This window comes from Bombus flavifrons, chromosome 8 (assembly GCF_040668555.2).
Source record: "Bombus flavifrons isolate JBK064 chromosome 8, iyBomFlav1_principal, whole genome shotgun sequence".
In the NCBI taxonomy this organism is placed as follows: Eukaryota; Metazoa; Arthropoda; class Insecta; order Hymenoptera; family Apidae; genus Bombus; species Bombus flavifrons.
In genome coordinates, this window is record NC_138449.1 from 4,311,833 (window position 1) to 4,330,333 (window position 18,501).

The 18,501-nt window shown below is 35.3% G+C and overlaps 1 protein-coding gene across 4 annotated transcripts in view; it reads left to right on the forward strand.

Annotated features, from left to right (window-relative positions):
* Positions 1–18,501, forward strand: part of smash (smallish) — a 157,362-nt gene that overhangs the window by 79,307 nt on the left and 59,554 nt on the right. Inside the window, exon 1 of one of the 4 annotated variants that reach the window (XM_069119170.1) lies at positions 5,017–5,316. The exons of the other annotated variants lie outside the window; for them this stretch is intronic. The gene's annotated coding sequence lies outside the window, so the exon portion shown is untranslated. Of the gene's footprint in view, positions 1–5,016; positions 5,317–18,501 lie in introns of those variants that run through there. 4 annotated transcript variants of the gene reach the window in all.

Here is an 18,501-nt window from a genome sequence, read left to right on the forward strand (position 1 = left end):
CGTAAACACTATCATCATTTGTTTCAACGAAGAACATGTTCAGAGCTGTTGACTTATTCACTGGTTATCACAAGCTTAACAAGTACGCGTAACTAATTTACCAGTCATAAATCATCGAGCATTACCGCGCGAACCTTACACGTTTTACCGTCAAGACTAATCTACTTTACAGAAATCCATCTCCAAAATATCTATTCCTACAATCAATATCTATTAAACATTTTAGGATAAAAAAACGCACTAAAGAATTATATTAAAATCTAAAAGGTTTACCGCTCAGTCTCACGTAATTATTTATCCGACTGTAGAGTTCCATTTAACGTCATCAATTTACTTCGTGTTTATAACTCATATTATGACTAATTTCTTCCAGTTTAAAATCGAACGGTATTCTTGAAGCGCGAGTATTCATTAAGTGCACAATGGTCGTATAGAAGTGCACAATGATTTCACGTCAGGTAACGTTTTCACGTCATTTCTCTCGTTGCTCCTCTATTTTCCTCTCGTCCATCCGGTCCTGTTTCTCGCTCATGTAGTACAGCTTGTTTCTCGTCGTTAATTGTTGTCCGAACGTCGGGTTGAACACGAATTTCGCATAACGAGCGTCGCATGTTGCGAATGAATAACCACAACTACATACCGATCCACCACCGTCGATCATTATAAGAATGAAAATACAATCAATCGCAAAATTTTCCGCAAAAATAACAATTTTCATATCTTTCTTAATCTAACATTTTACGAAATAAATTTATCGCATAGTTAGCGTATTCTACAGCTATTCGTATGGAAATACCTACTTTCAAAACAATGCAAGATCTGCACAAAATATTAACATAATCCTATAGTTCGATAGAAAATAGATTTTTTAAAATTATATTTCCACAATTCTACGACACATAAACTCATTATTTTTTAGTATTAAGACAACTTCATAGTTTATCATTAGACTACTAATTCTAATGCATTTGGGGGAAACTTGAAGATACAAAAATATATAAAATATTCAGAGTATGGTGATACTTGTAATAACATTTAAAGGATAATGTATATTTCTACTCAAGTTTTATTTTCTCACGTATATCGGCAAAAACATAAATTTGCATAAATATATTCAGTTTTAAAAATCGCCTTTCTTTAAGTTAGTAAAATATACAATATACTTGATTGTAGCTCGTAAGCCAAACCTCGAAACAAAGTCTGTGAGACATTACACCAATGTTCATTGGGACTAATTATTATCAGAATTTAATATTGGGATTATTAAATCAGGTTAATGTATAATCAGACGGAACGTGAAACCGTTTCTGACACCAACACGACTAACGGCACTTGTTTCACTACATATTGTACGCAATTTCTCTTCTACACCGTCTCTTTTCCGTTCGCGTCATGTCACTCGTTTCTCACTCTCGATCATGGTCGCGAGAGGAACGCATCTTTCGCTTCCTCCGAAGCTTGTCGTGTCTAATTATTACAAAGGAAATATTGTTCCATGTTCGCCATTCTGCCGTGGAATTTGCTGTTCCACGAATTCGCGCGTACATGAAGCTTTGTGCACCGTGGGTCACGCGTGAACTTTTAATTAAAGCAGGAAGCGCTTTTAGTTAGGCTAACTATTTCTTCTTTCTCAATTTATGTCTACATTTTATTATTTGAATAGGATTATTGATCACTGTGCTTCATTCATTTTATTTGGCTTAAATTAATAGACTTTTCATGTTCAATAATTCAAATGAAAATGTTGTATCTTTTTTACACGGCAATGAAATTAAAGACAGGACTGAACTATCACGATCAATTACGATATCTTGTAAGATTATCACTAACAAATAACAATATCTTTAAAGAACAATCCATTTTCATATATCTCGTTTTTTTTTTTTTTTTTTGCAACACGAAGGAATTAAGCCTTACGAATTATAATACCAAGAAACTCTTCTTTTAAGTTTTCTTAAGATCGTATAAAATATTTAATATCTCGAAGAATATAATATACGATGCAGCTAGGAAATGTTCCGGATGATACAGGTTTAATTTCGCAATGAGATAGCGGTCAATTTTCGACTAATTTAATATTCTAGTATCGTTCGGTCGTTTTGGTTTCCGGTCCCACTGACTTAAAAGTAAAGTCGACAATACACTTCATGCATAATTGCGTTTATATGCGTGCACGTGGCAGATCATAGCGCGTGTATGCACGTTTATCCATAAAAAGAATTTCGATGACCCAGATTTACGGTTAAATAGCTCGTATCGCTGCCTCCATCCCATAATTAACTCACGGTCTTTAATTGTAATTTATCAGAATTTACAAAATTCCCGTTCTACTTGATCGATCGTGTATGAGATTTGATTGGTTTCAGCGATTACGATTAACCATATTAACTCTCAGAATTTCCTGCTGTCGAAACTGAACGTTGAAACGCTTCGGTTACGCTAGTTTGCCCGCCGGTTTCGTGCATAATAATGAAGCTACAAGTATTAGGTAACGGTGTAATCCAAAGAAAATTGTACGAGAACTGGCCTGAAGTTGCAATCTGTTAAATAAGGTTTCATGCGGATGTACAGGGTTATTTCGCAAACTGTTGATAATATAGAATGTTGTTTAAGTAAAAGTTGTCTGGTTAGCAAGAGAAATGTGATGTTGGAGAAATCTAATCATCGGGTTCCAATTTTTTGATAGTTGCATGTGCACGTAATTACCATAGTACAAATTCTGACATGCGTTTAGTATGCCTTAGTAAGAAGTCATGCTTCTTTTTTCAGGCCAAGTAATCGTTTCTGTATGTGAAATAATTTAGAATGTCTTGTTTTATTTCTAAATTAATTTCTTTTAGGCAATAGGCAAGTAGCTTATGAAATTTATTACATTGTTTTTCATATAAATACTTCTACGTAAACAATTTATTATTCCATTCAAAACTACGATTACGTATTCTTAGCTTTAAATTGGTGACTTTATGTATCGTATATTTTTTCCCACATTCATTACTTTTAGAAATATTCTATATCACTGGACAAATTATTCTGAATTATACCTGTTACATCATTTGAAGCATCTAATTTCTTAAATTGCAGAAAAAGCACGAAAAAATCATTGATTTTCTTGGTAATTTTTCCTTTCAACGTAAGTTATAGCGTAAAAAATAAAAAACCATAACAGGATTAAATAAAGCAGCAAACTTAATACTTTCAACTGTGAAACTACCAACCAAACCGACAGCAGATCGATAAATTAAACCGGTGAACCCGATTCCTTTTACTTTTACGACAAAATCGGCGCGGCGCAGTTACATAAACGCCAACTCGCAATTTACTCGTAATTAATTCATTCCACGGGGGCCACGGATCGATCTGCAAACTTTAATTACGAGTTATCTGGTTTATCGTCTCGATTACATTGTCCCGTGGTCGATCATGCGGCCACGATCTTGCTCGCACGCTCTATCGCCGTTTGCACGATCTTTCCTAACCACTGTCTCTCTTTCTCATCGTGTCTGGTTACTGTAATATGTGCATCGCGTTGGAGGCGCATGCACGAAACACACGCCAAACTTTTCATCCGCGCCTCGAACGTCGCGTCGTGTGCACTGTTTGTTTTACCACGAACGCGCCAAAACGACGCCTTCGTCGTTTATTCTCTCCGCTCTTGCTTCCGGTTCTTTCCAACTATACCAATTTGTTCGCATGTTATATCTATTGCCAGCACGATTCACGATTTACAAGAGATTTATTGGGTGTTGTGTCTACGGTTGGATTGTCCGAAGTTTAATTTTGAGATAGTTTCGGTGAAAGTATCGCATATTGTACTATTCGTTGAGTGGAAAATTGATTAGCGAAATATGACACGTGCCACAAAATGTTTAGCTTTTCTAAGATTCGTAGACGCGCGTCACTGATCTTTAAACATAATTATTTTAGCGACGAAATGAAAATACGTGTGCTCTATGTTTAAGCTTGTGTCACGAAAAGTGACCTAATTACGCTATTAACGAACAAGAATTGAAATACTTTCGCTATCAAACTTTTCAGGATTGGAACTCTAGAATCTTGGAAACCGAAACTTAGAGTCTTAGAATTGGAACCTTAAATTTTTTTCACTAATTTCATTCGAGTATTTATTTCCTTTGTAATTTCCATCAATTATCACGATATATACGAGACTAGCACGTGTCCCAATAAATATGAACGGAGGTGTACGTCAATGAATTTTATGGTCTCCGAGATTTACACTACATTGACTTAGAGGAAGCGCACAGCTACTGCATGCGTATTTATCTCGAAGGTGGTATGGTTGGTTTCATTGAATTGTAAAGTTTTTGATGTTTTGAAATTGGTTTTGTGGGCGGTAGAATTTTTATGTTAATGACTTTTGTATGTGTAAGCGATGTGGCCGAAGGCGACATGTTACATAAAATTGTTTCATTGAATTTGTAAATGCAAACTATATTATTAACAAATTTGTTCTTCCCTTAAATAAGCATGTGAAGTTTTTAGCAAAAAGTTATTGTATCGCAGGATTTTTTGAAAATTTGAAATCAAATCGCGCGCTGTAAGTTACAAAATTTATGTTGCAGGTAACAATTGCGTAGTAGATCTAACAGCAGAAGCAGATATGCTATATTCCTATCAAACTAATGATAGCAAAGTGGCTAACGTAAAAACGTAGAAGTTACAATTCTAAGAGAATTCATGATGCGAATTACAAAATATCTAGTTTCTCACAAGATTACATTGAAAAAGATCCACAAAATTTCAAATAATCCTTTTTTTAAAGTAGCTTCGGAAAAATCGGCATAAATAAAATTATTAGATACAGATATTGATTAATATGAAGGATCACCGCGTGGTAGTAACACGTTGCGCAGAGCCGAAGAAATTGTTAAGTGAATGCACGCAACTCGTAGTCACCACGAGAATCGCCACTGCGCAGCCGTGAGCATAGAAGTGGGAGATACCTGAAATATGAAATAATTAAATCCTCCTCAGTCATCCTCCGTCCTTTGTCGGTGATGTAGTGTTGTAGCATTCGTCCTCTGTTCAATTACCTTCGCGTGACATTGACGATTGCATCATACGATCGAAGAAGTATCTATCAGTGTTGTCTTATCGTTAACTCGATTTCGTATCAGAAGTTTTCGTTTGACGAGTTTGATAAGTCTTTCATAAAAACAGGAACGTGTATAAATTTTTAATTCGTTTTCACGGGAACGCAATAAAAAATTTTGGGAACTTTTGTTTTGGTGGAAGTGTGGTTTATTTTGGAGTGTATTATGACGGCGTATCCCATTGAATTTGGCTGCCTTTAAAAACGTAAGTGCTTCATTCTGATTATTTGTTTTATGATTTATGATCATTTTAATTTCAATGTATCTGTGTTTTGATATCTCAATTATTTTGAAATCTATTTTCATTTTGAAACAAAGAAATATAAATGAAGAAACAGTAAGCAAGTACGTCGTATTGCTTATCTCTGGGGTACGATATGGAGTTAATATAATTAAGACTACCATTGCCTGGCATGTTTTTAAAAACAAACGAAGCATAGTTGCATACAAAGTACACAGTAACAGTATTGCTCGATTTACCTTCGTTTCTAAAGATGTCAACACACTATTTTTAGTTTCGTACCAAGAACTTCCGTACAATAAAATATACATTGCTACTTTGTTTTGATTGTGGCACAACTCAATAAATTTCAAATTTACTTTTATTGTATACAAAGTTTACATTACGTTTCTACTTTTATCGTGCAAAACATATTTATAATTCTATCAGCTTTGCGTCAGAGAGAACGACTATTACTTATACTGCTATCAATCTGGTCTTAATATTACGACAACACTACCTCATCTTCGGTTGTTTTGTAACGCAACAAGCAGAAGGTAGTACTGTCTTCCCGAATAGTGGCATATCTTGTGTTATGCGACCCTTATAATGTCGTTGGGATGGTTCACGAATATTTTCTTCGTAAATTTTAAAACGCCTCTCTTCTTACATTTCTTGAATCGTGTCACTATTAAAGCAAGGCAGCGGTACGTTCTCAAATTTAGCTTATCATTAGCGAAATCAACGTTGCCATTCGAACATCTTCAATAATTTCTCATTAGCATAGAATTTCTTGTAATTGTTTTATAAATTTTTTTACGATTATATATGAACTCAACTTCACCGAAATTACTTTAATTCAAATTTCTTCTCTGTCGTATATCATTACACCACTGCTTATCTAATCTTTCCTCTTGCACAAATATATACTCGCAGATAAATGAATCGAAAGGTGAGATTACCGTGTGGGGCAACCAGCCGGGGAATTTGAAATCGGTTCGATTCAGTCTCTCCAATCGCCATTAATCGTTCTCAAGCAAGTATTCGCATAAAATTAACGCCTGTTGCCCGAGTAACGTTCTCGTGGGGCGAAAATCGTGGTCGAGCGTTTGCCTCTTTTCCTTTTTCTCCTGTTCGACTGGAAAGGAGATACGAATGCCACGATTCGACGTTTATTTGCACGCAACGCGAGATACTGGATGATTTAACCGGCGGTTCTTGCAACTTTGTCAGGCCTTCTCTCCTCGTTTCAGCGCATTATGTTAGAATCGAACTTCCAAGAGGCCGCGAATCACTGGGCGGTCTTTCCACCCACGATTAACCGCGATCCACACTCCTTTTCGTCGCACGCGCCGCGTGTGGTACGCTCGTGACCGGCTATTTCGTAAATTGGATTAACGGTCGTGCAGGCCGGATAATTGACCCGGCACGTAATTCGTACGTTCGTTCCTCTTGGCCCTTTGTTGCGCGTACCCTCCATTATTCTCCGTCTCAAATGCTTGGATATACAATGTATTCGCTCGTTTCTCGTTTACATTTTTACATTTTGTTACTTACCTTCTTTTCCTTTCGGGGGCAAAACTTCGAATTAATACAATAACGAACACAATTTTTATAATGCAATTTCATTATTACAATTTCATAGTAAATCTAGATAATCGTGATACATCCATATGTGTATTTTAGTTTCAAGTTGCACCTTAGTTATTCCAACAAAGATCCGAAATGGTTTTGAAAGTGTAACACTACTTTCCAACAAATTATTCCTCACATAAGAAAACATTGAATCCTAATTATTACCACGAAAAGGTATAATGAAACTTGGAATGCAATAAAGTTTGAGAAGATTGCTTGCGAGAGTAAAGTGTTTTAGACTCGGACTCGATAAAACACAAAGTCAATTAAAAGCAGAAAATCTGAAATTCCCCTTCAATTTCATCGGGGATAATACGCGACCTAGAAACACTTGGATAAATGAGCAAAACGAGCAAAATCAAATTACGTGCTCGCGAAATCTCGATTTCCTCTTCTTCCTTGCGATTCGCTAGTAGTCGTGATTCCTCGCAGCTGTTATCCTTGACGAGTTTCTTGTACACGTGCGCGGAAACGTGCCGTAGTCGCGATTTCAGCGTAACAAAAGGAGAACGAAAGTTGCACGCGAAAAGCTTCATAGAAATCTTCGGCATATGATTGATACGCGATTGTTTAAAATTCGCCTGGTCAGCACGTTTTGCCTTTCAAATCTTATTTGGCCTGCGAACCATGGCGTTAGTGGCCTCGGTGACGCAGCTGAACCGTACAATTTCGAAAGATTGATCTGAAATTTAGCGTGTTCTCGCTGATTGCTTGAAACGAGATCTGACTTTTTCGTTGAAACCCATAGTTTACACGGTTCACGTGATTTTGTGATTTGCTTCAAAATTGGCTCTAATTCGGTAATCTTTGATTCATAAACGAAATTTCAACATAGTAGAGTTTTCACAGATAGCTAATTTTTGTTACAGAGCATTCCACTATATCTATATTAGTCAATATTACTATAATTATTAAAGCGACTATTGATTACTAAAGTGTAATACTTGTACTCTCTAAGGAAATCAAAATGAGAAACATATGAAAATATATGTAATGTCTTACACAAAATTTCTTGTGTATAACATTTCTATGAAAAATTAAGTAGTCATTTTTATCTTTCTGATAATTTTAGTGCTAATTTTTGCTATGAGACTGTTTCATCTTCATCATAATCTTATTAAAAAGCTTCCTTATGCTGTGCTCTAATAAAGCTGCTTCCATGACAACTTTAAAGTTTCTCGAATAGTTGTAACATCAACACGTTGATACTTCGTATGAGGTGTCAATGTGTAAATTTTCTCACTAATAAATTAACTAAGTAAAACTTAAAGTTGCCAGAAGAAGAAGAAAAGCAAAGAGCTAACCGCCTTTGTCTACTTGAAATTCCGCCAATAGGGTAGGAAACATAATTTTTCCGCGTGGCACCTGTACAAACGGCGAGCGCGCAATATATCAAAGTCGTTAGAAATTTTCGATGCAAGTTACGAGAGGCGGCCGCTGTCCACGCGGGTCATTAATCGGGACTCCGCGAAGTAATTAAAGTCGCCGTCACTCGTCCGTGCGGTATATTTAATCGCGGAACGCGCGTTCGTGTCGAGTTGTACGGTCGCGGGGCTCCGTGTGTCGAAATGCATCGCGCGAGCACGAATGAAAAATCTTTGCCCTGGCCGCTCACCGCCACCTGTGCAAAACTTGGATATCGTACTTATGCTACTGTTTATCAGAATCCAAAGCCTTAGTCAATATGTAGTAACAGTATGTGAATGTTACCAAAATGTAAAAATTAATAATGAATTAGTAATCAAAAATAATAACTACTATACTTTCATAGAATCGTCAAGCTATAAATCTAAACTACCTATCAAACAGCTGGCAATAATCTATATTTTACTATTGATTATACAACAATATATACAAAAGTAGAGTCCCCGCAATTTTTCAGACACTTCCGGTAGTCTCACAAAAAAATGTTCCAAAGAAAATTTAATCAGTTAATGAGATTTCAATCGACTACAAATTGCAATATTAAGGTTTTCAAAAAAAGTTTTACTTAGATAAAAAAGTCAAGGTGATCTCTATATTTCTAAATGGAACAATACATTTTTGTATACATCATTCGATACGTATTTTAATTCCTTACAAAAAAGTATTAAGGTACTTGGTCGGGAAATGATTAGTTTAAAATATATTTTAACTTTAATATTGTAAAATTTATTGTGTGAAAGATAAGAAAAGATAAGAAGCATATTTTAATTCTTGTTTTCGTTGTTTTTCGTAGGATAAGTTCCACAACATTGAAGTTAAAATATTATTTAAGCTGTAAATAAAATTTAATCATTTTTCGGAACAGGTACTTTAATACTTTTTTGTGGAGGATTAAAAAACCCTTTGAATGGTGTATATAAAAATTATTGTCTCATTTTTAAAAAATAGAGGTAACCTTAATTTTTCATAGAAGTAAAACTTTCTTAAGTTCTTAGTATTATGATTTGTAGAAAGATCGTGGGGCTGTTTTTTAGACCACCTTATATATATACTACCAGTGGCTGCAGAGAAAAATGGTAAAATAAATATTATTTTACAAAATTTATTTTAAAATTCGCAATCGTTTATATACTATCTATCTATAACAAATATTTATATTTAAGAAAATAAGATCTTTTTTTTCAGGTACTAAAAACTCTGTGCCTGACTAATGAAATTGAGAATTTTGTACAAAATGGTAGTGATAATTGGTCAATTTGACTGATCAGAAAGAAGAAAATGCAGTTTGATTTATCCGTAATTGTATAATTGAAATACATCTCATCAAAGGATAAGCAAGTATCCAAATATATCTTTGAGCGGTAGTACATGTTGAACATATATATGTATACACGAAATCCAGCTACCGGTCGCGCAGAGCTTTCGTTTCTAGCCGCGCTGGTTTTCGTTGCGAATTGCGCAAGCGATATTTTCCTTTCCTGGTGTATCGCCAGAATAAAAATTCCCTCGTTTCGAGTTACAACACGTTGAATGGGAAAACGGTGTTAATATTGACAGCGAGTTTCGCACGAGATACGAGTTAGACGTCGCATTGCGACGTTACGTGACTCTAATAAAGGGATTCTATCACGTATCCATCCTCGTTTCACTTCCGCTTCGACACGTCGCGAGGATTAAACGTTAGTGAATTCTTTCACTTTGAACGAACTGTAATTTCTCTCTGTTAATTTTTTATCCGGCTTCTGTGTTATTAAAAACATGAAACAAGGTGGCAATAATAACATAGATTATGTGGAATTATTATGATTTACTTTAACCTTTTCATAATGCAACACGAGAGAGGTTCGGGAAAACCATCGCGTATAGTATTATAAATTTCACTCCTTAAGTTCCATCTTTATTTTTAATGCCTCGTGTATTTTCTACAAAACCTTTGGAATATCTATTTTTTACATCCGACATCGGAAATATTAGAAATCTTAACAAAGAAAAAATTATTCTGAAAATCTTCGTTATTTTATTGTATTCTCAGAGGATTAACGTACGTGTATGTACATCAGTGGTGTTGCATAGATAAAGTGAATGTCTTTCTGAAACCAGTTTAGGAGGAAGCGGTTCGGGGAAGAGTAGAGAGCTCATAACTGGATTTTAAAATTGTAGCACGCAGACAGTAAAATTAGGGAATCGTTACTATTGTAGATAAAATACGCGAACATTCTACCAGTTCTATGGTAACGTGTCTTTTCGTCTAGTCAATCGTGCAGTTTACGTAACAACCGGTTACGATTTCTTTTCCGGGTAGCCAGCTGACCGAATCGTAGACGTCACTAATCCCAGGGAAATGTTGTAACGGTAGCTTTGTCAGCGCTCTAATATTATAATTCGAAGGAATAAACGTAGAAACATTGGAAAAAGAACCAATACTGTTAAGGTAGCTTTGAGCAGCTTAACGCTTTCACTGGTATCAGAACGTTACTAGCCCATCTTTAAAATTGTATATCTTGTTAGATGCCAGATCAAACTATAAAATACCAGAATATAAAGTATTTCAAAAGTGTCTTTATTTTAAATAATAACGATTCTGACATACTGTTCACTAGATACTCTTTTAACTTTCCAATCATTTTAACGAATCACGTGAAAGACAAAGATACAGCAGTTATGTCAGTAGTATTTAACTGATTAATGCATTAACGCAGTATATATGCCAATATTAATGAATGTGTTCAAATATAAAAGGACACCAAATATATAATATAAAATTATAAAATATTATATATAAAATATTACATTATTAAATATTAATTTTTCTCTGTAACGTCTGTCTACTGTATCTTTGTATAAACGTGAAATGCTGGAAATGCTCGTATTTATAAAAGTATGAGATTTCATCTTTAAAAATACCAGTCGACGTTCCTCTTTTTTATGTGTAGATATAAATTAAGCCTATTGCATCATGTCTTTTCGACACTGCAGTGATGCAAATTTTTCAGGAAATACAGTAAATCAGTATCACGATTCACACGTCGTTCGCCGGTAATGTGAGGCCATCAAGTTAGATGACTCACTCGATATTCTCGTGTAATGTAAGAAACAGTAGCGGAATGAAAGCTTTTTATTTGAAATACGATTCTAAGCCATATTGTTGCATAATCTTGTTTGTTGTTTTTAGCCTGTACAAATTAAATAACAGTATAGATGCACACATAACTATACGAAACTACGGATCATTGGTTATGTAAATTCGTGACATTGGCTATCACAACTTGTCGTTGCTTTTTTCTTCTACCAAAAAAGACCGAAACAGTACAAAAAATTACAATTTTGACATTGTCTTTCAACTTGTCATTTTTTTTCTCTTTATAAAAGCATATACGGACAACAAAAACAAAATTATAATTTTGAGAATGCCTTTCGAACTTGAAATTATTTATTCAGTTTCTTTTGATGTTGAATCGATAAATCATGATTAATGTCCATTTAATCCGCGACAAGTTGAAACTTCGAAGAAAAGAATCGGAGGTTAAGATCGGCATAGCAGAATCTCGGGTCGGTTCTTCGTAGCCGGTCGTCCTTGCATCGTAATGAAAGATGCAAGAACTCCACCTACATCTGTTTTGTTGCCTCTGAAATGTCACGGAGAAAGGCCGCATTACTCGCCAAGAACGTGCTGAATATGTCGACCCGCACCTGTGCGATTCAACGTGTTCTTCCCCTTCTTCGTGTCGTCTTCTCGCCTTTAAACGCTCCTACCATGTTCGAACCTTTGCAATTAACTCGGACGAAGGGCAATTTGCTAATGGGTCTGCGAAGCTGCTACACGTAAATTGTACGGGAGCACTGATTATAATAAATTGTATCGTTATTATGTTACACGAGTATCACGAGCATCGGAAGGTTTACGATATGTAAATGAAAAGCGAACAGCATATTTCTGTAATGGTGCGAGTAAGAGGATAATTTTAGAAGGAGAATTTTATTATTTGGAAAATATATTATGGATATCAGAATTTTATTATGTAGAGAATTTAATACCGGAATCTTATTACGTAGGAAATTTACAAAAACTTTATTACATAGAGAATTTACCATAGTTTTACCAAAATATTACTGAAAATTCTGCGACAAATAAAAATTGCATTCCTTAGGTAGAAATTGAAGAAATATTCTAATTAATTCGTACACGTCGAAAATTAATTAATAATGTGTTTGCAGTATAATAAGGGTTGAAATGTTCTCATTACCATATAGCATTATACGAAGCTGATCTCTGAACCTATTGAAAATTTACGTTTCTCGAGCGACTTCTATTTATTCTCGCTGTCAAAGTGGATCGGTACGTCTCGATCTTTCCTTTCATGTAGCGCTCCCCACCATGTGTTACCTTCGAATACCTGCCACACGTGGTGAATGCGAAATTATCCACACTCCTATGATGGCAGGCATTCGAATATCCTTTCGAATCTCGCCAATATAGCTGTCAATGTCGCGTTTATGTTTCAGACGTAATGACCTCATACGTTTCTTTTGCTGCTGACTTTTTGTTCGGATGATATCAGCCATCGTACGATCTTGCATATGACTTTTATTTTTCAACCTTTTGACTCTGTGAATAATATAAAATTTGAATGTTAAGGAATAAGTACCTCAAAGAGTAACTCTGATAGTTCGACATTACTTCAACTCACGACACATGTTTTATTCGAATAATAGAATTTTTCGAATAATCAAATAATTTTGTTCTTCTATAAGACAAGATTATTTCTAGACTGCGGATATTTATGCGAGTTCATATTTTTGTAAATGCAGTTAAATACGTTTTTGTATCTTCAACCTTTTTATAACTGCATCGTTGGCAGTTTAATAATTTTATTTTTTTTTATTTATTTTATTTTTATTTATTTTATTATTTACGTTCACTTCATAAATGGAAAAAAATTTTCGAATAAAATATAACAATTCATCCTTAAATTTTATATTATTCGATCGTTTCATAAATCTATTATGACACTATTTGACAAATTGTATGTTGTGCGAAAGAAAGATTATATTAATTGTTCGATTATATAGCTAATAAAGCAATCTAACGTAATTATGACAAGGTAGAAGGATCATTTCTGATTAAGGGAGCTTTATAACTGGTCGGTTTATTTTTATCTTTACCAACGGCAGCAACAGGAATATGAATGAAAGGAAGCGATAGGCAAATTGCCAAAGTGCTGGCTAATTATAGTTTTCGGGGGCGGAGAAGCTGGAAGGGTTCGATCGTGGAACGTTGCCGTCCAGGAACGTCGTTCCACCGTTCCACTCGATTAATCGAAATTTATCACAAACGTCTTAATTTGCCTCATATTTTCCTGTAATTATCGGTCACGTGTGAAGCGTGCAACATTTTCGTCGCTCAAATATAAATTTTGCGAACTGTCAGCCTTAAATCTCACAGAGATGCTGCGACGGGATTGGATTTCGGAAAGCACTGACATTTAATATGCCGTATAACAGGCTATATATTTGTTTTAATTGAGAGTTAATAAGGAAATATTCCATTGCTCCCTTTCTAATGGCCTTTTTAATCAAAAGTGTGATGAAGCTTTAGATGTACCTATTGTGATACATACTTCGAAATCTCCATTTCATTTACGTGTATGTTATAATCAGAATTGTAGGATTATTTAAACCATTCCATTAATTCATAAAATATACATTATTTTAATAGCTTTTTAATATTCTCCTCTAATTACTTGCAACATTATTTTCATAATATATATCAATTATTAAATTGATTTCTTTAAGTTATCTGTTACGTCCCGTAACCTTGCAATATACCAAAATCCATTCCTCGGTCAAGACGGCCACCAGTTGTACAAATACAATTAACCGGACCGCAATATGCCTAAGGAACTGTCATAAAATTAAACATTTTTACTTTATCGTCAAGGCCCTTAATTGCTACAAAATATCTTTCAAGTCGGAGAATTCCTTAGGATTATTGTTCAATCCGGTAAAAAACGGGAAGAGTGAGTTTTTCTCATGTTCAACTGTCATTTCCACTCGCGACCATTGGTGGGGCGAACACCACCCATCACTAGTTTCGTATAAATACTGCCGTTACAAAACATAACTTACTTGCTATCATCGCTTCGAACAGAATACATCTCAATTTGTTAGTCACTCTTCACCTTATATTCTTCGAGGAAAAGTTGTTGGAATAAAGAGTATGTTTAATTTGTTAAATCAGTGTTATAATTATGCAACCACCCCTACTGTCTTAAACGAATTAGGGGATCGGCTGATTCGTGGCGTCGATTATCGTATCGTAACGAGAATTTACAACTCTCGTTGGTGCGCTCTACCGCGATCGCATCTCTCCGCGAACGGTCGAACATTATCATATAGCAGGAATTCATAATAAATAATCCTCTAATAATAAATAATCATCAAACCCAGGACAGCATATTCGAGCCGACAAAAGCATTACAAACTTGCCAAACAACTTGATATGTACTTCTCTTATAATATAGCATAAAACTCCAACAAGAACTAATTGTCAGTCGTCCCAAATAAATACACGCATTCGTTTCATCACAAAAACCCGCGTGCATTAGTGTTATCTGTCAGAAATGATTTCGTACAAAGATGCCTGTTACAAACTTACAGCATTATTCCAATCCTCAGACGGAATATAAAATGAATTTTGATCGATGTATTCCCAATTCAACGTGGCGACGCGCGATCTCCGGGATGTGTGACGCGTTTTCAAGGTCCGGGTCACGCGAAAAAATCACGACGAACACACTGTTCGCCATATGGCGAACATGTGTTTACGCGCGTCGCGTTTCCGTGCATTACCCTAGACCGAAATACAAGTATAAGAGAGGATGAAGCGTTCTACATGGCCCCGATGTATTTCTGGTGTTAGCACGCGTGTTCTACCCTGAATCCTTCGTTGGTTTGGTGGCAACGGGGGTCGTAAAGATCGCTGATATTTCTCTTGGAATATACGTCGGCCACCGGCGCGTTTGAGGGGTCCGGATTCCGCGTGATCGCCACTCCGGATAAATGGATCTCTATCTTCTATAATTATCATTGGCTTTTCGGGAGATTCGTTAGATATTTCGGGGAATTTCGACACGCTAAGTAATTCGAGAAGGTACTACGAAGATTATTTTGTCACTTCCCTAATTTTAGATTCGTCTCGTTGATCAATGAAGATTTTTATCTAATATATAATTAGTATAGAAAAATAGATAAAATTAAATAGTTTATTAATGAATTGAATTTAAATATCGATGATACCCTTACCGTAGGATTTGAAGATTAGGGCAGACGTTTTATGCAGTAGCCTGAATTAGAAACGATTAACTGAAGTGTTTAGAAAGTTATGCGTATTATGTATATTGAGTGGTTATAAAAGTTTAAATGATGATTTTATCAGTCAATTAACAAGCAATATTCTGAATGACTCGCGGATTTACTTGCAATGAATTGCATGATAGGATGTTGCAACAGACTCTGGCATATTCAACGAGTTTCAATTTTGCAAGCTATCGCTTCGTAGCAATTCCTGCTGTGAGATACTCCCAGCATACTTTCTGGATATCTCAATGTACAAACTTTTGCAAATATATCTTATACAATATTTGTAAATTATAAATAAACAAATTTACAACCGGTCTTCTCTTAGAAATGCATCGATTAAAACTTCAGGATGACTGGTCACTTTTGTTTCAATAGAACAGTATGATATAATTCCTATTTGATAGACAAGCATGATAAAAGTAGTATCATCTGTAAATGGAAGCGTATCAGACTATTTTGACAGTTCAATATAATTTGAAGACGTATAGTCCTGTCTTTCAGAGAAGACCGGCGAACCTGACGTAGAGATTTCGCCAATAATTTACTGCATTACGAACCGTCAATCAACGAATCAACGAATATCGATTGTATCATTGTGTCAAGAGACAGATGAATCGTGAAAAGAGGAAAGTCCCAAATTTCGATGTCACTTTTGAAAGTCGGTCAATCGCGCAATAATATGCTTCAACGAATCAAATAACGATTGTGTTTAGACGCATAACGAAACAAGAGCACGATTTTTTCCTTAATTACGATTGCACGAAATAAAGTCTTACAATAGAAGGCAGAAATTCATAAATGTCGTGTTATGCTGTCGGGACAACTGAGCAATTACAAGAACAATGTGGTGGTGCGTTTAATTGATAGTAATTTCACTCGTCGCGAAGTGACGAAACCGGGAGGAACTCGCGATCCTTCAAATCGTAGTAAATATCTTGTCAAGCGTGGAAGGAAAATACATTTTCTAGACAATTCGAAAGTTCGTTGTCGTAGAGTTTCTCCTAAGTGGGACGTTCGGTTTAAAAAGCGAACATGCTACAACAATCGGTATCCGTTTCTCATGAAAAGCGATCGAATTGGGCGAAAGTGTTCGGCTTTTCACTTCTGACAGAGTAAGTATATCTCCATCATTGTGCAGGAAATTGTAACTTTTGAATTGGATAAGTTTGAAACACGATTGTTGATGGGGAAATCGTAAATAATTTTTATCTGATTAATGTTGGATATTATGTACAAATGGTAAAAAATTGAATACAATTTGATTGTTGATGGTAGAAAATTAACGAGTTTTCTAAATTCCTGTCAGTTTAAGTGAAATAGCGTTTCTTGTGAAGTATTTGTTATGAAGCATCGTTTACAGCGTCGACTCTCTTCTCTTTATGATTATTGTTGATTGGATGGAATTTATTGAATACACGATTGTCTCAAGACTCCTCATGGAAAATTCATTAAATTGCAGTTTCAAGGTTCAGATCACGTTAACCCGATATATAACTGATTATATATCAAAACTATAATGCAAAAACAAAAAACCAAAAGTAATAAAAATCTTCTTATCCCATTAGATAAACTTCTGTAAATTGGATGTATTTATCATTCCTGTTATATGGATGAAAAATCATAGGTAATTGAGAGAATCTACGAACTTCCTTAAAGTTTATCCCATTTATTTGAAGGAAATTTTAATTAATGCCCGCTTAACTGACCTTTCGCCAATTGAACTCACTTATCTGAACACGAACTATTGACGAACAATAATAAATGACGAAGAAAATCAAATTCGAATCACATAAATTGCGTTTACCCAAATAAATTCAGATGATTGAGAAATTCTACTATACTATTCCATATATTCATGAAGCACTATTAACTACTAACCATCAGGCCTATTCGTTTTATTCCATTTTCATGGAAACTATTCGCGTCGTCACGAAAACTCCCAAAGAAAACGTTACTGGCTATGCGATAATTGTGATAATAATCGTAAAAATATCCGGTGAAAACAGGGACGGATAGAGATCCGGAGTGCGCCGCATCTCTTGACACCGATACAGACGACTCGATGAAAATTTCTACCTCGATCGCAGTCGGTTGTCGTCGTTTCATTTGCGTGGATTCGCACGCATCGCCGCTATTTCTTCTCGACCTACTTCTACGGCGACGATCGGCGTCGGTGGTGTGTGCAGGTTTTCTCTCTTCTCCATGGACCGCGCGGCAAGTGCAAGTGACACACTTCGATCGCCGTCACTGGCTCGTGCGTGTCGCTTTCGAAGACTTCCGAAAAGAACTACGACGAAAGAATTTGATTAATGGCCTTCCTTCTCGCGAGGGTTGATCGTTATCTAAAGTAAAGTTATCAATTGCTGGATCATCGCATTCAAGATTCTTTAAATCGAGCGACTGGATGATATAGGATTTGAGATTTTCAAGTTGCGTGCTTGGATACGAAGGAATGTTGGAATGAAGGAATTAAGGAGGAAAAATTTATAAGGGATGTAGAAAACTGTCGCTTTGTAATTCTTGATAAATTATTTGGCATTTTGTTCGAAGATTAAGTTTGCAGATTAATTTATAGAAAAAGGACGTAGAGTTTTAAAATATGTAATTTCTGATTATAGATATAATCAGATATGCCTACAATACGATATAAAAAAGATGGTAAACATGATGAATTTAAATATATAATATAAATAAATTCATTCAAATAACAGGATAGAATGTGATACAATTATAGTGATTGAATCGTAAACA